The sequence below is a fragment of the Eschrichtius robustus genome, chromosome 2, assembly GCF_028021215.1.
Source record: "Eschrichtius robustus isolate mEscRob2 chromosome 2, mEscRob2.pri, whole genome shotgun sequence".
NCBI classification, from domain to species: domain Eukaryota; kingdom Metazoa; phylum Chordata; class Mammalia; order Artiodactyla; family Eschrichtiidae; genus Eschrichtius; species Eschrichtius robustus.
Window position 1 is genome coordinate 32,314,951 of NC_090825.1, and position 20,074 is coordinate 32,335,024.

The 20,074-nt window shown below is 40.4% G+C and overlaps 1 pseudogene; it reads right to left on the reverse strand.

Annotated features, from left to right (window-relative positions):
* Positions 1 to 14,815: 14,815 nt before the first annotated feature.
* On the reverse strand, positions 14,816 to 16,665 carry LOC137756175 (X-ray repair cross-complementing protein 6 pseudogene; annotated as a pseudogene).
* Positions 16,666 to 20,074: the final 3,409 nt, after the last annotated feature.

A 20,074-nucleotide genomic window follows, 5' to 3' on the forward strand; every position in this document is an offset into this window, starting at 1 on the left:
AGGTGATCTGCTTCCGGGGGCTACGCCCGCTCTGCTGTGCCATTTAGAGCCTCTAGCGACTTATTCAGAAAACAAATCCTGAATGCGTTTGAGAGTGAAAATGATTTGGCCTGAAGTTAGGTTTTCGCACAGTCCTGATGGCTTCCTTTCCTAGGGGCATCCGGGTGTAGTGTGAAGACACACGGGGCGGGCTTCGACCTTCTGCTTGCTCAGCACGCGAACGCCTTGGGCAGGAGAGCCCGAGCCCCGCCCCGCTCCAGACGATGGAGCACAAGGTGACGCACAGATGAAGCCACGCCCTTCCGACACTTCGCCCTTGCCCTGCTCCGTGTGCCCGAGTATCGGGAATTCTGTCTCTAAGCCAATGACGTCCTGATCACAGGTCATCGAAGGTGCGTGCGTGTTCCTGGAATGAGTCCACTGCCTGCCGTCAGAAACACCCTACTGCCAGACACACTGGCGATTAGGATGAGAACGGATCACGTAGGAGGCAAGCCAAGAAACAGGTTCTGCTTATTTTCTTTGACTTTAACGGCCACCCCCGCACACCCCCGCAAAACTCCTGCACACGAATCAGAGGAATAACACAACCTGCCAGATGCAGGACCAGCTCCAGGTTAATGTGTGAAGAAAGGGTGGCTTTTCTTTACTTTGCTCTCCTCTTTGTCCCTCTGACCCCAGCTTTCTTCTCTAACCGCCCTTTTCTTCTTGCTTCTCAGGAAAGCAGAACACTAGCTGATCAATGTCAAAGATTTTTTTCCAACTCTCAGCGTCTAAGATTCTAAAAATGCATTCAAAATAGGAAAAGGTAGAAGGGACTTGAACAACTTCCAGGGGTTCTGCCACATGGGGTTCTATCAGCCGGCAGGACCTTTTGAAAGAGGCCAGCGATCTCTGAGTAGTGGGTATGCAAGACCCGCACCTACATCCCACCTTCTCATTCATGAGTCTCTCCTTTCCTGAGTTTTGTCATGCAGAAAAGTGGTCATTCAAGATTTTTCATTGTGTAAGTCTAGCAAAGAAAAAATATTTGAGCATGTGCCCCTAATATCTGGGTATTTATTACTGACATCTATCTATCTATCTATCTATCTATCTATCTATCTATCTATCTATCCATCCATCCATCCATCCATCCATATATCTTGCTTTGGGAATATACTTTACCCATTATAAAATGTAAACAAAAATAGAAAAGATGAGACTTTTTAAAAAATCTAGTATTTCTAACAATTTCTCTTCATGCTCAACAAACTGTCTTAAATCCTCCTTTGGAGGGTCCTCCACTTTGGAGGCCACTAGAGAAAGGAGTGGAGAGAGGAAATTGTAGCACTAGGAGTCAACAAAGGGCACAGGGACATCAACAAAACCAGGGTCCCCTAGTGGTTGGTTCCACCCATTCAAATGGGTTTACCACTTGCTTTCTGTAGCAGGCAATCCAGCCACACCCTCTGTCTGATCCAAAGGCTGGCTCCTCACCCCATTCTGCCCCCACTGCATGGCCTCTCCTGGGTCTCTCCTGGGTCTGAGGCTCTCACTACTGCTCTCCTAACCAGGTAACCACCTAAGGAACGTTGTCACTTAAATGTCCAGCAGGCACCGCAATCACCTATTCACATGAGACCGAAACATGAGCCCAGAATCAGCTTTAGCCTCCCTCCTCCAACTCCCAGGTTCACATCTCCACTGCCCATCCTGGTGCTTCTCTGTCTCAAGAGCTTGCCCTCCTGCCCCACTGCGCTGCCTCCATCACATCCTGCCTCTGTAGCTGCGGTGGCCTCTTACAGAATTGCTCTGCCTCTGATCCTTCCTTCTCAGGCCTGTCAAGCATGGTCTTCCTATGATCGACTGGATCATGGTTGCTTAAAGCCCTTCAGTGGCTCTCCAACACTGCAGAAAAAAAAAAAAATTAAAACCTCTCACCATGGATGAGACTCTCCTTCACGCATTCTTGGCACACCTCCAGGTGCATGAGGCAGAGCTTCTGCTTCTCTCATTTCCATACAGTTCCCCATCCTTCACCTGGTTAACTCAGCCTTCATCTTCAAACTCCACTCAGAGCTCACCTCCCCTCCCCTGCCCCAAAGCCTCCTCTGACCTTCCGTCTGGGCTTCCAGAGAACTTATTGCCTCAGTGATAACATTTTATGTTTTGGTTCTACTAGAATTTGCCAGGGGTAGGGCCCCATCCTTAATTTATCAGTGTGTCTTTAGAATAGTAGCCCTCAAACTTTAGTGTTCAGAAGAATAGCTGGAGGTGTTTTTAAAATAAGTGCAATTCCAGATTGAGCAGGTTTGGGGTGGAGCCCAGCCGCTGGCATTTGTAACTAGATTCCTCTCCCAAGTGACTCTCATCCAATTCCTCCTCAGATTTTAGCCAGGTATCAGTGCTAAGACCTTCAATTAATAGCAGTGAGAGAAGGAATTCTCTTTCTTTTTCTCTCATCTTTCCGTCCTTCATAAGTGAATGCACCAATATGGGCTGAGGCAGACCATATTGACTCTGCTTTTGGAAGTAGAACCTTTGACGGACTACGCTTGGGTGCAGAGATGTACCCCACAGTGTGAAGCTGGCCTGGGGAACTGCTTTCGTTGCCTATGTGTGGGTGTGTGGGTGCATACGCCCCTCCACACACACACACATTCATATAAATCATATTCATTACCGACAATTAAAAATAGTTTTGAAAAACAAAAGAGGGTAGAAGAACTCTTCTAGATTAAAAGATACCAAAGAGACATAGCAATGAAATACAATATGTAAATCTTGATTGGATCCTGGTTTGAACAAAAAAAAATTATAAAATAATGTTGGGACAATTGGAGAAATTTTCATATGGGCAATTCAATGATAAAGAAATTGTTGCTTTTCTTAGGTGTGATAATGGCATTATGGTTAAAATGCAGAAGGCCCTTATTCTCAGGAGATGCATGCTTAAAGTTTTACAGATGAATTGTCATGATTTGCACAACTTACTTTCAGATGGTTCAGGAAATTATTTATACATATACATAAAATATGGCAAAATGTTAGCAATTGGGTGAATCTAGCTGAAGGGAATACAGTTGTTTGCTGTGCTATTGTTTAAGCTTTTCTGTAGATTGAAAACTTTAAATATTAAAAAAATGGGCAAATGTAAAAACTAGAGTGATTTCACATAATTATTTAGATTTGTGGCTTTCATTGAAAAGTCCAATTTCCCGATAAAACAATTGGCTAGAGTTTCACGGAGCCTCCATAATTTGCTGTAACTACTTAGCTCATTAAAGTCACCTGCCTGGCCAGAGAAGGCATTTGATTTGCAAACCATGAGATGAAGGTCAAGAGCCCTTGAAATTCTCCTCCTGGACTCTCTTTATAGGATTGTGTCTCTTGAATCCAAGAAGACTGATCTAAAGTGTCTTTTGTTGGTCAAGTGCTTCCACCTTGAGGAGGCCAAGTGGGAACCAGGGAACCAGGCTTGGGCTCACACCATGTAGGCTGCATCTGTTCTTGGCACACACAGAACCTAGAGCATCTCTCCAAGATCAGTGACCAGATCAGGATATGAGGTGAAAGACCCAGTCAGCAGCAATGGGTGACTCTCAACTGGAGCAGTCATCATGTCCATCTTCTAAGGGTTCCATCTTCTAAGGGTTTGGGATCCTGGCCACACAAGTCAGGATGAACAGCACTGACCTTGGCTAGCAGGTAAAGAAGTAACCCTAAGAGAATCACAGTGAAATCATGATGGAGACTATCTTTGGGAAGGCCTGAGCAGGAATGATGACTGATTTCAACTTTCTATATACAGTTTATTCTTTTCATATTAGAAAAGACTTCAAGCAAATATGACAAAATTCTTGGTCATGGATCCATTGGTGTTTGTTATATACTTTTTTGGTGCTTTTTTCTCTTATTTTAAAAATTTCTCAAAAACAAACAAACCAAAATATTGCTTCTACCTCCCACAAGGGTTCCATGCCCTGGATATGCAAACTTGGGAAATGTTGTCCCCTGCAGAAATGTGCTGTCAGTCTCTTTCCAGAACTGAAAGAAGCAGAAATAGAATCATAAGCTCTAATTTTCCTGAAGACGAAGAACCACAGATTTTAATTTTAAATCACCAGGGTCAATGTTTTTTGATACTGTATTTCCCCTTAATTTCCCAGCAGTTAAAGGAAGAGGTTAGCAAAGGAAAATACAAGACAAAAAATGTGGGAGATCTTTCTTATGTATGATATAATTTCCCTTTTCTTTTTTCTGACTCTGGAAACTAATAAAGTAAGATCCCTCACTTATGATGTAATCTCCCCTCTTTTTTGATTTTGGAAGCTAATAAAATTTTAAAACACAGTTCTTCTACTACAGTTGATGACTTTAGCTGAACATAGCCTTTTCTCACTATAAAATTAGGCAGGTTCTTTTGGCCCATTCTAATTCTCAGCAATGCATGAAAATAAAGCAGGTTAGTAAAGGGGTTTTGTCTAGTGGTAACATCATGCAGAGGGTCTTATCTTTCTGTGGGACAGGGTGTGGCTGCCACACAAGACTGGGGTCAGTCCTGATTGAATGTCCCACCTCATGGGCTGGGATGGGGCTTGGGCTGATGAGAAGAATCTGGGGCTTGGGATCCCAGGCGCGGTGAGCTGAGTCTTTTAGAGAATGGGGACTGGTACTTTTTTACTAATGGAAGGACTTAAAACACCAGTAGACTATGAGCCTTGTTGGGATGGGCCTGAGTTTATACTATCCCCATGGAGACAGCTGGCTGTGTGCACATGATGCTAAGCTGATTTGTCCTGCAGGCTCTGCCGTGTGAAAGGAGAAAACCCAAGGAGAAACCAGTCATCGCCCAGAACCAGATGCAAGGACGGCAGAACCTAATAACTCTCCTGAGACATATCAGTTTATAGGCAATCTCAGCAGAATTAGTTGGAACCCTAAACTTCTTTAAGTCTGAACAAAAGGGGTGAGTTTGGGGCATATTCTTGGAGATTCACTTTTGATATTTATGTTTGCCATTGCTTAAGGATGTAAGTTGGCCTGCTCTGTAAAATTGATAATTATGACTACCTTTTATTGAGGGATTAACATGTTCTAGGCAAGGCACACAGGACTTTATATATATTATCTAATTTAGTCCTCATATGATTATTATGCCCGTTTTTAAAATAAGGGCACTCAGGTTTAGAAAAATAAAGTGAGTGACCTAAGGGGCTGAAGAGGTCCTCAAACTTAAATTTGTGTGATGGTCCAAATCCACTTTCTTAAATACACTCAGTGGCTCTCAAATCTCGCTTCACAACGGAATAATCTAGTGTACTTTTAGCAAATGCTGATGGCCAGGCCCATGTGGCCCAAGTAAATTTTAGTATTTGGGTGAGGTGCCTGGGCATCTATTTTCTTTAAAGCTCCCAGATAATTCTAATGTTCAGTCAGGATCAGGAATCTCTGACTTATCTTGCACAGCTTCCAATATAATCGAAACTGTCCTATAGTGTGGTAGGCAAAGTAATGCCCCGCCTACCAAGATGTCTACATTCTAATCCCTGGAACTGTAGATATGTTACTCTACATGGCAAAGGGGAATTTTCAGGAAAGTGATCTTGAGATGGGGAGATTATCTTGGATTATCCAGGTGGATCCAATGTACTATATGGGTCTTATACAGGGAATAGGGAGGCAGGTGTGCCAATGTCATAGTGATGCAGTCTGAGAAAGACTCTATCAGCCCTTACTGGCTTTGAAGGTGGAAGGAAGACATGAGCCAACAAATGCGGCAGTCTCTAGAAGCTGGAAGAGGCAAGGGAACAGATCCTCCCTTTGGGCCTCCAGAAGAAACACAGCCCTGCCCACACCTTGATTTTGACTCAGTGAGACCCATTTTAGAGTTTTGCTCTATGAAACTGTGAGATCATAAGTTTGTGTTGTTTTAAGCCACTAAATGTGACCTTTTGCTTATTCTGGAAGTGGTATAGTTATGTGTCAGACAATTTTACATATGCTGATGGCTCTCTATCCAACCATCCATACACCTGCCTACCCATTCATCCACCCATCTATCCATCAATTCAGGAAACATTTACTGAAAACCTACTAATGGTGTGAGGCAGAGATTGTCATCTCCATTTCACAGATGGGTAAAACAGGCACAGAGAAATCAACAACTGAGGCAGGACTTGACTCCTAGTCTTTGGATCCCTGAGTGTACTGCTCTTTCTCTGTAGTATGTTACCTCTAGAATTTCTGATTATTAGAATCCCAGGCCCTGTGAGTAAGCATTCAAATATGGCCATAGCTGACCAATAGAAGAAATATTTTGGTGCATGTAGATTTCTGTAGCATTCGTCAAGTCATAAAGTTGGTGAAGTGAGTTTGCTCTTCATTGCTGTAAGGCTGGCTCTGGAGTAGTCATGCCTAGATCAGTGTTTGGTGTCTTATCCGACCTCTACAGCATGGGACACCTAGCAATGATGAGGTCATATTTTGGCCTCTCTCTGAGATTGGTTCCTATAGCAGCATAGAACCCAAGACCTGAGATTGGGCTATATCTGATTTCAAAAATTTTAAAAGCTGTAGAAGACTTTCTTTTAAATGAAATTTGTGTTAATAAAAGATATAAGTTAGGACTTCCCTTGTGGCGCAGTGGTTAAGAATCCGCCTGCCAACACAGGGGACATGGGTTTGATCCCTGGTCTGGGAAGATCCCACATGCCATGAAGCAATTAAGCCAGTGCTCCACAAATACTGAGCCTGTGCTCTAGAACCCACGAGCCACAACTACTGAAGCCCGCGTACCCTAGAGCCCACGTGCTGCAACTACTGAGCCCACGTGCTGCAACTACTGAAGCCCGCGTGCCTAGAGCCTGTGCTCAGCAACAAGAGAAGCCACTGCAATGAGAAGCCAGTGCACCACAACGAAGAGTAGCCCCTGCTCGCTGCAACTAGAGAAAGCCCGCGTGCAACAATGAAGAACGAACGCAGCCAAAAAAAAAAAAAAAAAAAAAAAGATATAAGTTAAAATCACTCCATTAGAGGCAGAGATGTCAAAACTCATTTCTCCTACCCCAACCCTCTGATGTGTCTCCCTGGAATTCCCAGGACTCCTCAGAGCAATTTGAAATTACTGGGCTGTAGTATTAGTGGAGAGTGGGACATCTGGTTGCCCTAGGCTAGCCACACTAAGAATGGAGCATAACCTTGTACAAATATCTTTTCATTTTAAAAGGAAAATATACTCATTTTATATCATGATATTGATTGAGATTGAGTAGGAAGAGGAGGAAGAGTAAGAGCTATTAATCAAGAAATATTTACTTAGGGAGGCAATGTGATGAAATAGAAAAAGTTGTTTAGCTCAGAGCTAAACAACTCTAGCTGCCAGCCCCAACTGCTGTTACTCTTGGATTGTTGTGTTATCTTGGACTAGTCCCTTCATCATTTTGAGCCTCAAGTTCAAGGATTAAATTAGATGATTTATGCAAAACCACTTGGCACAGTGCTTGGCACATGACAGTTATGGAATAAATGTTGCATCTGTCCTGAGTACTTTTCAGGCTACAAGGCATTTTATAATCAAAGATGAATAAGAGAAAATCTCTGCTGTCAAGAAACTCAAGGCTATTTGGAAAAACAACACATTTTTGGAAAATTCATAGTATAATGATTGTTACAGGGCAATATACTTCAAGCACCAAAGAAGAAGTCCAGACATGAGAAATTATGCACTTGAAGTGACCCTGAAATGCTACTTGAGGCATGGCCAGGGTTTGGTGGGATGAGAGACAAGGAGAACAGTGTAAACAATGGGAGAAAGAGGGCTAATAAGGAGGATCTCAGAGGCTACATAATTCTGGAAGGTGAATGGACAAACAGATAAGTATTTCTCTTCACTGAGTGGGGAACTGATAGAGGGAAGTCTATGTTCTCACAGCGTCAGCAATTCCCACATGCACCCTGTCCGCCTGGGTGTCAGTCGTTAGACCACATTGCCATCAATGTGGTCTTTGAAGGGGTGTAAAGGAAGGTTGGATCACCCAAGTAATAATAGATTTTTAAATAGGTGATGAGACTTGAAAAGTGATTGTAAGCAGGATACAAGCCAGAAGAGAAGCTACAAGACACAGAAGAGTACATCATCAAATATTTTGGCTTAGTTCTGAACTCTTGGGAAATGGATCAGTGTAGAGCAATTAGGAGTGGTAAACTTTTTCTGAGCCAAAGATAAGACTGGTTGAAAAAAGGAGACTGAAAGACATCTATTTGAGAATATGCACACACGCACACACACGCACATGCACATGAATACCAACGCCCTTCAATAGTCAGTTTTTATTAAAATGAACATTGCATTCTTGTATAAAAAGGATCAATTTAATATAAACATTCCTGGTATCATTAGCCCGTATTACTAAAAATACATCATGTGAAGCTAAACAAACTAATAAGTCATTAGGAAAATAGGCAGGGCTGATTTGGGCACCAGTCTACCCATTCCCTTTGCAGTAACCCACAGATGCAGCAGGTCTCAGAAGTAGCATCTGTGCGCTGTGACCACACGTCCAACCTCAGCCCAGGTTGCCTACAGACCTGACCATGTTCTCAAATTAAAATTGAATTGTCATTACCTACTGTCTAGTGCAGGGAACTCTACTCAATACTCTGTAATGAACTATATGGGAAAAGAATCTAAAAATGAGTGGATATATGTATATGTATAACTGATTCACGTTGCTGTACACCTGAAACTAACACGACATTGTAAGTCAACTAACTCCAATAAAAATTAATTAAAAAAAACTGAATTGTCATTGAAAACCATTGTAAGTGTGACATTTTAGGGTAAATATTTTATGAAACAACACAATTTGTATGCAACTGGAAAGAGTTGGCAAATATTTGGCTGGCAAATGAATGGCTTGGTTTATGAGAAGAGAGTGAAGTAAGACTTAGATGCAGCCTTCAAAGAGCTATGTGTAATTAGTTGATTGGATAAATAACAATGGTCAGCATTTTTAGCAGAGTCTTCTGGTCAAGCTTAGAAACAGGGTTCCATTTGCTTTTTCCCTTCCTCAGTTAATGATTGTTTGGGAGCCTATTTACTTTATATTTATACTCATCATATTCTAGTACAGTGGTTCTCAAACTCTTTGGTTTCAAAACCACATTGACTGCTTAAAAATATTCATTGCAGCACTATTTACAATAGCCAAGACATGGAAGCAACCTAAATGGCCATCAACAGATGAATGGATAAGTAGATGTGGTACATATATACAATGGAATGCCACTCAGCCATAAAAAAGAATGAAATAATGCCATTTGCAGCAATGCGGATGGACCTAGAGATTATCATACTAAGTGAAGTAAGCCAGACAGAGAAAGACAAATGTCATATGATATTGCTTATATGTGGAATCTAAAAAAATATATATATGTATACAAACGAACTTATTTACAAAACAGAAATAGACCCACAGATATAGAAAACAAACTTATAGTTACTGAAGGGGAAAGGGGCAGGGAGGGATAAATTAGGAGTTTGGGATTAATAGACAGACAGTACTTACTATATATAAAATAGATAACAAACAAAGACCTACTGCATAGCACAGGGAACTATACTCAGTATTTTGTAACCTATAAGGGAAAAGAATCTGAAAAAGATATATATATATATATATATGTGAATCACTTTGTTGTACACCTGAAACTAACACAACATTGTTAATTAACTATACGTCAATTAAAAAAAAATATTGGAGGACCCTAAATAGTTTTTGTTAAGGTGGGTAATAGCTGACAAAATTTTCATTTATTTATTAATTCATTTAAAATAATGATAATAAATTATTACATTTATGTAATAATTTTTTATGAAAATATACTTTTTTATGAAAAATATATTTTCCAAAACAAAAAATTTAGTGAGAGGCATAGCACTCTTTTACATTTTTGTAAATGTCTTCAATGTATGGGGTAATAGAAAACAGCTGTATTCTCATATTTGGTCTACATTCAATCTGTTGAGACATATTGTTTTAGTTGAAATATATGAAGATATGGCCTCATGCAGATATGTAGTTGGAAAAGGGAAAACTAACTTAATAGCCTTTTCAGATAATTTTGGGGTCTCTGGAAAATTCCACTGAACATTCATGAGAGAATGAGAATGAAAAAGGCAAATAACATCTTAGTACCATTATGTAGGTAGCTCTGACCTTGTGGATTCTTTGAAAGGGAGTTGGTGATTCCCAGGGGGTCTTCAGACCATACTTTGAGAAGCCCTGCTCTAGCCTTTCTCTAGCTTTATACGGGCCAGATGTATTTCCAGGGGACATGGGGTTTCCTGTTATCTGTGGATGATTCTTCAAGTAAACTAAGTGTGTACTCCAAATGCATGATATTCAGGCTTCCAGGCTTGTTTCTAGGTATTCTAACAGAATCTTCCACCTAGTTCCATTATAATGGCCCCATGACCACAGCACACATATGTCAGATAGTCTGATTTTGCATGAAACTATGAGGAATCTGAAAAAAGGTCATTCATGGAGGTTGTTTTGTTTTTAATTGTATTTATGTTTTATTGTTAATATGATTGACTTGAAAGACTTAACGCCAGGCAAGGAGACACATTTGTTAATCTTAGTTAATTTATCTACTTAAAAATACTGATTGGTAAACAAACAAACAAAACTTATTTGTTATCTCCTATGGGGCCATGTCCTAGGTAATGGGATTATAAAACTGAATCAAACAGCCTTATTGTGCCGAAGCTCACAATCTTTGAAATATGAACAAGTAATCACAAAACCATACAGTTCTTAAACACAAATGCAATAATCAATTTAAATTCCATGGAAGAAAAGAGGTCAATTGGCTCGTGAAGCAATGGAATTACTTTCCTGTTTGTATTACAACTAGGAATGGAGGCAAGAAGTGATGACTGTCAGAAAGCTTGAAATGAAGAGGGAATTATGGATAACGCCCTAAGGAACAGCTTTTCCTTTCCCAGTCAGCGCTGGATCTTAAAAATATTTTTCTTGAGAAATGAACAAAGGTGACATTTTTACCCTTTGGGCTTAGAAGCGGGTCACTGCACATTTCGAAAATAAATAACTCCTGGCTGATTTGATGCAGATGTCATTCACAGCTGTCCAAGCAGGGGCAGAGGGGGTGTCAACAATTTGCCACAAATTTACATTTAGAATTTGGCAGAATTCATGAAATGTAGATTACTTATGTATAGAATAGCTTGCTTCTCTATATGCTGCTTAAATATTTCCTTTTTTTAAAAAAAATTGTGATGTCAGACAACTGAGTATCTAGTATCTGTATAGGAGCTGCCATCTTTATCCTACACAACTTGTTAAACATTTCTGAGCACTTATTAAGCACCAGGTGTTACATTGAGTGAATATAACGTGAACAAAACCCTAACTTAGCTACTCATTTACCAGAACTTGTAGCTAATATATCATCAGCTGCTATGAATTACATCAAACATACATATTTTTCAACAAAACTTAGAGGAGTGCTGTCCAATAGGATTTTTTGTAATGTAGAAATGTTCTATATCTGTGCTGTCCTATGTGTAGCCATTAACCATTTTCCACTACTGAGCACTTGAAATGTGGCTAATGCAACTGAGGAATTGAATTTTAAATTTTATTTACTTTTTTAAAAATTTAATTTAATTTAATTTAATTTTTTAAAACATCTTTATTGGAGTATAATTGCTTTACAATGGTGTGTTAGTTTCTGCTTTATAGCAAAGTGAATCAGCTACATATATACATATATCCCCATATCCCCTCCCTTTTGCGTCTCCCTCCCACCCTCCGTATCCCACCCCTCTAGGTGGTCACAAAGCACCGGGCTGATCTCCCTGTGTTATATGACTGCTTCCCACTAGCTCTCTATTTTACATTTGGTAGTATATATAAGTCCATGACACTCTCTCACTTCATCCCAGCTTACCCTTCCCCCTCCCCGTGTCCTCAAGTCCATTCTCTACATCTGCGTCTTTATTCCTGTCCTGCCCCTAGGTTCTTCATAATCATTTAATTTTTTTCTTTAGATTCCATATATATATGTTACCATACAATATTTGTTTTTCTCTTTCTGACTTACTTCACTCTATATGACAGACTCTAGGCCCATCCACCTCACTACAAATAACTCAATTTCATTTCTTTTTATGGCTGAGTAATATTTCATTGTATATATGTGCCACATCTTCTTTATTCATTCATCTGTCGATGGACACTTAGGTTGCTTCCATGTCTTAGCTATTGTAAATAGAGCTGCAATGAACATTGTGGTACATGACTCTTTGAATTATGGTTTTTTCAGGGTATATGCCCAGTAGTGGGATTGCTGTGTTGTATGGTAGTTCTATTTTTAGTTTTTTAAGGAACCTCCATACTGTTCTCCATAGTAGCTGTATCAATTTACATTCCCACCAACGGTGCAAGAGGGTTCCCTTTTCTCCACACCCTCTCCAGCATTTACTGTTTGTAGACTTTTTGATGATGGCCATTCTGACTGGTGTGAGGTGATACCTCGTTGTAGTTTTGATTTGCATTTCTCTAATGATTAGTGATATTGAGCATTCTTTCATGTGTTTGTTGGCAATCTGTATGTCTTCTTTGGAGAAATGTCTATTTAGGTCTTCTGCCCATTTTTGGATTGGGTTGTTTGATTTTTTGATATTGAGCTGCATGAGCTGCTTGTAAATTTTTGGAGATTAGTCCTTTGTCAGTTGCTTCATTTGCAAATAATTTCTCCCATTCTGAGGGTTTTCTTTCGTCTTGTTTATGGTTTCCTTTGCTGTGTAAAAGCTTTTAAGTTTCATTAGGTCCCATTTGTTTATTTTTGTTTTTATTTCCATTTCTCTAGGAGGTGGGTCAAAAAGGATCTTGCTGTGTGCACTCTATGTCATAGAGTGTTCTGCCTATGTTTTCTTCTAAGAGTTTTACAGTGTCTGGCCTTACATTTAGGTCTTCAATCCATTTTGAGTTGATTTTTGTGTATGGTGTTAGGGAGTGTTCTAATTTCATTCTTTTACATGTACCTGTCCAGTTTTCCCAGCACCACTTATTGAAGAGGCTGTCTTTTCTCCATTGTATATTCTTGCCTCCTTTATCAAAAATAAGGTGACCATATGTGCGTGGGTTTATCTCTGAGCTTTCTGTCCTGTTCCATTTATCTATATTTCTGTTTTTGTGCCAGTACCATACTGTCTTGATTACTGTAGCTTTGTAGTATAGCCTGAAGTCCAGGAGCCTGATTCCTCCAGTTCTTTTTTTCTTTCTCAAGATTGCTTTGGATATTCAGGGTCTTTTGTGTTTCCACACAAATTGTGAAATTTTTTGTTCTAGTTCTCTGAAAGATGCCATTGATAGTTTGATAGGGATTGCATTGACTCTGTAGATTGCTTTGGGTAGTAGAGTCATTTTCACAATGTTGATTCTTCCAGTCCAAGAACATGGTATATCTCTCCATCTATTTGTATCATCTTTAATTTCTTTCATCAGTGTCTTATAGTTTTCTGCATACAGGTCTTTTGTCTCCTTAGCTAGGTTTATTCCTAGTTATTTTATTCTTTTTGTTGCAATGGTAAATGGGAGTGTTTCCTTAATTTCACTTTCAGATTTTTCATCATTAGTGTATTGGAATGCAGGAGATTTCTGTGCATTAATTTTGTATCTTGCTACTTTACCAAATTCATTGATTAGCTCTAGTAGTTTTCTGGTAGCATCTTTAGGATTCTCTTTGTATAGTATCATGTCATCTGCAAACAGTGACAGCTTTACTTCTTCTTTTCTGATTTGGATTCTTTTTATTTCTTTTTCTTCTCTGATTGCTGTGGCTAAAACTTCCAAAACTATGTTGAATAATAGTGGTGAGAGTGGGCAACCTTGTCTTGTTCCTGATCTTAGTGGAAATGGTTTCAGTTGTTCACCATTGAGAACGATGTTGGCTGTGTGTTTGTCATGTATGGCCTTTATTATGTTGAGATAAGTTCCCTCTATGCCTACTTTCTGGAAGGTTTTTATCATAAATGGCTGTTGAATTTTGTCAAAAGCTTTTTCTGCATCTATTGAGATGATCATATGGATTTCCTCCTTCAATTTGTTAATATGGTGTATCACATTGATTGATTTGCCTATATTGAAGAATCCTTGCATTTCTAGGATAAACCCCACTTGATCTATTTACTTTTAATTAATTAAAATTTAGGGACTTCCCTGGTGGTCCCTTAAATTTAGGCAGATTTAAGAATCTGCCTTCCAATGCAGAGGACGCGATTCGATCTCTGGTTGAGGAACTAAGATCCCACATGCTGCAGGGCAACTAAGCCCGCGCGCAGCAACTACTAAGCCCACACGCTGCAACGGAAGATCCTGTGTGCCGCAACTAAGACCCAACACAGCCAAAAATTAAATAAATATTTAAAAAAAATTTAAATAGCCACATGTGGCTAGTGGCTACAGTATTGGACAGCCTCATTCTAGAGTACCAGGGCCACACACTCTACCTTTGTTTTCTAAACCTCTTAGCAACATGAATTCTAGGCAGGTAATGGGTTTTTTTGTTTTTGTTTTTAATAGTACAAACTTAGAGCTCTTTATTCAGACAGTAGAGTAAGGCACAGCACAGTGAGATGGCAATGCTGTCTCCATGGCAACAGAAAGTCTCATAAACAAAGTCCTTGGCTTCTGTCAGACCGACTCTTCCTGGCTCAGGAGAAACATGTTTTAACTTGATAAAAACAAAACCAGGCAGCCTGGCTACAATGTGGAAGGGTAACTGGCTGTATGGTCTCTGGTCAGGCCTTCTGGAAGTGCTTGGTGAGAGCATTCCAGCAGCTCCTGCTTCTTCGTCCCGCTCTTCAGTCCGTACACCCTGCAGGCTTCCTTCCGTGTGGGCACAGTGAGTTTAGCCAGTGTGCCCTTGCTGACGTGGGCCTTCAGCTCCTCTTCAGATAACTCCACCTTGGGCCTTTTGCTTCTAGAACTTTCATCATCTTGTTTTCACTTGGGAACTTTTTCCTCAGGATTGTAATCTGGTGGGTAGACAAGTTCCTTAAACTCATCCACCAGGGAGCCCAGTCTTTTGTCCATTTCTTCAACCTTGGACAGTGTCAGGTCCATGGCTTGTTCAGCCTCCATCAAATCCAAAGCCAAGGCCTCCATGTTCCTAAAGTGCTGCTGCAGCACTGGGTTCTCAAAGCTGTCACTTCTGTACTTGAAGCGGAGCTTCTGAACAATAGCCTTCATCTTGTCTACTTGCTCTGGGTTTGCCATGACTTTTTCAGTAAAGGGAACCTTCCGTTTGTCATCAGCATAGGGCAAGAAGATGAGCTGGAAGCCTGGGGGAGTCACCTGAATTTTCTGGTCATCCAGCTCCTCTTCCTGTAGCATCAAGGCCACAAAACAAGGGGGGATATTCTGGCAGGGTGTGTATCTGCACACTGCCATGACCTCTTTCTCCAGACACTTGGTGAGTAGAGCACTGAATAGGGTTGAGCTCCCATTTATCAGGGACTCCTCGGGGTACACGAACAGGGAGGGCCTCAGCTAATGGTGCTTCTTCAGCATTATCAAAGTCTTGAAACCGATGAGAATCAAACCTGGTTCATCAAACCATTTAAGCTCTTCTGTTTCCTCTTTCTCTAATACAATCTGACGACTCCCATAGGTCTGGGACCTCTTGGTGTCGCTAGGCAAAAGCAAACTGCCTGTATTTACATTAAATGTCCGGGTCTTGGTTTTCCCTGGTTCATTTGTTTCCCGATAAAGCCTCACTGGAGAAGGTTTGAGAGCCTTCTGGACCATATTATAATTGCCAACAGTAAGCGCTACATCTTCGTTGAGCTTAAGCTTCAATCTGTAGAGCACGTGCTTCCTGGTCTGCTTGGCGCGAACCTTCCTCAACAGGTCTTTGATCTTGCTCGACTCCTCAAAGTGAACCCCTATGTCCTCATCCTTTGCTATGCTGATAATATCTCTGTAGAACAAGGATATGTCAAAGCCCCCACGTTTCTTTAGGTGCAACAAGTCAAGGAAGATACCTGTGTCATGGAGATCCCCAGCTTTGGTCCTGGCCCAGCTGGCTTTGGCACTGTCATTGCCGTGGGGGTCATCTTCATTGGTGAAAAACATGACCCTCTTATGGCTCATCTTGAACTGGACATCGCTAAAGAGGTTGGCACAGACCCACAGTACTTCACTTAGGGAGTAGTCAGATCCATGGCCAACTAGGTCTTGGAAATGTTTCTTCTCCTCCTGCCCCTTAAAGTGGTCAAGCTCTAGCACTCGTTTAGCACCTGGATTATCCAATTCCTGCAAGATGTAAATATTTTTGAAATTCACTGAATTTTTGTCCTTGTTGGTACCATAGAACACCACTGCCAAGAGATCTCGATCACTGCTTATGATCTTATTGGTGTGTACACTCCGGATACACTGGATGCTCATGTCAAAAGGAGTCAACTCATCTTCATCCTGAGTTTCAAACATGGCCTTGGAAGCATCAATCAAAAAAATCAAACTATCTCTTCCTGAATATTTATAATCTCCACCTGCTTCAAGGCCCTCCTCTTGATCTTCTTCTTCCTCATCACCCTGATTTTGGTAATAAGACTCCCACCCTGACATGTTGGTTGCTTGAGCGCAATGAAGAGATCAATTTGGGCAGAGGTAACGGGGTTTTAAAAGATACTTTTACATTAAATTATATTAGTCATATTGTTATTAAGGCCCAAATCTGGGTTAATGAGAAGATTAACTCACTATTTACTTTGCTCTGAAATTAAGAACAGATTTGGAACCTTCACTTTAAGAGTTAATGTATCAAGACAATGTTTGTTCAAGCTCAGTAAAGTGCAGTGAGGAGAGAAGGGTCCTAGATAAGAAGTTGGAGGGCTGGGCCTGGGTCGTAGACCCCCCTCTGCTTCTGACTGGATGTGTACTTCACCTGTGGCCTCAGTTTCTTCATTAGTGAAAGAAGGAGGAGGAGAAGGAGAAGAAGAAAGAGGAGGATGAAATAAAAAAGGAGGAGGGAAGGAGAGAAGAAAGGAAGCGAGAGAGGGAGGGAGGGAAATAGGAAGGAAGAAAAGAAGAAGAAAGAAAGCATTTGGACTAGATAAATGATTTCAAGATTTCCCTCCAGCTTCCTGTTTTGTGTATTTCAAAGTCTGTTATCAGGTGAATAAACATTTAAAATTGTTAAAAAAAAAAAAAAGAACAGATTTGGAAATAATCACTAGAAGATTTATGGGACTAGATCTCTCATTTACAGTGACCAATTTTCTTGGAAAATCTGCCAGACAGCCTGGACTATCATAGGCTAAAGAAGGCATTGGGGCTTTTTGATATTATAATAATCTATGAACTGAAAAATTAAGCTATTAAATAATGGCAAAAGAGTAAAGGCAAAGGCAGAAAATAAAGACCATTAATGTAAATTCAATTTCTTGGGCATAGTGTGCTGTAGCACACGTGGGCCAAAGGAACTATAATGCTTTGGCAAAAATTCAGAAATTGAGATATCGTATCCATAGAGACGTAGCAACACCTAAGACTTATGGGGGAATCCAGGTTTTGCAGTCATAGGTTCTCAGCACAGTTGGACAGATGAAGACAAAAATGCAGATGACTACATAACAATGCAAGAATCAGAGAATAAGAAAGAATGATCAAAGGATTATCATATGATAGCAAATTTTTAATTGTCAAATGAGAAGTTTGGAAAGAAATGTTTTGAGTTCAGAGCAAACTAAGCTTACACTGGACAAAGGCAGTAGAAAGAGTGTGTTGTTTGAAGTTACGCTGAGATTTGAAGTCTTAGCTCTTCATTACTTAAATCAATTTTTCTTTTTGGCCAAGTTACTTAACCTGGGTTTCAACTTTCTTATCTATAAAATCGGAATAACATTAGCTAACAGTAAAGATTGCTGTGAAGGTTGGCACAGGGCCTAACACCTAGTAGGTGCTCAAGACTACAAGACCACCCAAGTAGTTATGGCTACTAACGACTACCACCAGGATCTTCTGGAAGCAGAACAAATATAAGAAATGTGATTCTGTTGGTGATAGGCAGTGAATAAGTGAATTTAACTTGAATAGAGATTGTTGGAAGAAGTAGTAGGAGATAAGTTTAACAGGTAAGATGGGCCTAAATAATTTCTTTTCCTTGAAATCTTGACAAAAGAATTTAGGTTTTACTGTCATTGGTAATGGGAGACAATTGTAGACTCATGCCAAAAGCAGTGGGTAAGTAGATTCGTCAGTGGCACCACCAAAGATAAACTTGGGAAAAGGCAAGGAAAGCAGTTAGGTGGATGTTACAATAATCCGAGTATGAGATGATGACCTTGACTAAGACGGTAGCTGCAGAAATGGAAATAAAAGGGCAAATATGAGGTATTTTAAGAAAGAATGGACTAAATTTGAACTTCCCAGCTGTGTGCCCAGGTGTTACAGGTCCGTTGAGATACTGATCCGCAAAGGCCTTGGGGGCTATGGGGGACCCCTTACCCACCATCAGGCAATAAATTCCAGACACAAGTAGCTTTTTTTGGTTTACCCAGCCAATCCCATATTGTCATTTCCTGTGCAGGACATGAAAAATTCTGAACTAAAGTGCTTAATGCCAGTCTGGATATAAGGAAAGAAGGGAAGAAAGAATTATAATGACCACAACACTTTCATTCTTCAAGACAAGATGGGGAGGTGTGGATGGAAATGGCATAGGTAGGGAGGGAAACTAGTTTAGAGAATTTTGTTTTGGGTATTTCAGGGGCTCCACATGTGAAATAGTTGTGTGAATAGGTCGTTGGGAAAACAGGATTAGAACAAAGATGAGACATATCTTAGAGATAGAGATTATTTGCAATTGTACTTGATGCCACTTAACTGATAATGGAATACAGTCGACTACATTTGGTTAAAGCACTACTCATAGGGTGTGAATTAATGGTTTGCTATCAGCCTGCTCTATCTCCTTTGTCTTAAGGTCTGTTCTATTAATTATTTTAATCTTCATTATAGATAAAGAGATGGAAGCATTCTGATATTTACAAATCATACAAATATGGGAGAACTAGCTAAAACATTGGCTGATACAATCAAGATTCAGAATGATTCGTTGACCCTAATCTAAGAAGATAAAAATAAAGAAAGTACCCAACGATGCAAATGCACTTGATGCCACTGAACTGTAATATATACTGGGTTGGCCAAAAGGTTCGTTCGGGTTTTTCCATATATATATTCTGTGTGTATATATAAACACACACACTCATACACACACTATATATGTATATAAAATTATTGTGGGTGTAGGTTTTAAGGAAGCCTGAGAAGAAAAAGAGAATGCTTTACCCTTTGCTAGGTAAACTTTTAATTTCTTTCTTTGGGTCTCTCTTAAATAAGTCACTCTTAACTTGACAAAGATCACAATTTTTAATTAAGCCAAGATCCATTTGCTTGCATCACTATTGTGGGACTGTCTACCTGCCTCCTGAGGAAGGGGCAATAAGGAGCAGCTATCGTGTGAGGAGAAAGCTGGATGAGACAATGCAGTCTCTCCAGTCAGACACGGAACTCTTACCAGGATGCAGGGAGAGAAAAAGGAGCTCTCAAGCCCTCTAAGTATCTGTGCATAATTTCTTCAACAGGCCCCATCAAATCAGCAGAAAGTGTGTCTAGCGGCTTCTCGAGGATAATTCAACAAACAAAAATGAAGTAACACAGTTGAGAAAGTTTTACTAAGCCCATAGGAAAGGTGAAAGGTTATCAGAATAGAGCTTTAAGTTTTGTTTACTTCTTGCCTCCAACAGGTAGGCTTTCAAACCACTTGCCCTCTAACACGTAAAAACTGGCTTGTTGTGTGTTAGATAACGCTGGAGATTTCTGCACACGCCAATGTGCCTTGTTGGTCAACCCAGCTTGTTTATGGAGGCTTGGGCATAAGTGGAGCTACTCTCAAGGAAGTGTCACCACCCCAGGGTGTCCCAGACTTGATTCGGGGACATGGGCAAAGTAGAAGGGGACATGAGCTTCAGTTCCACTCCTGGGCTTTG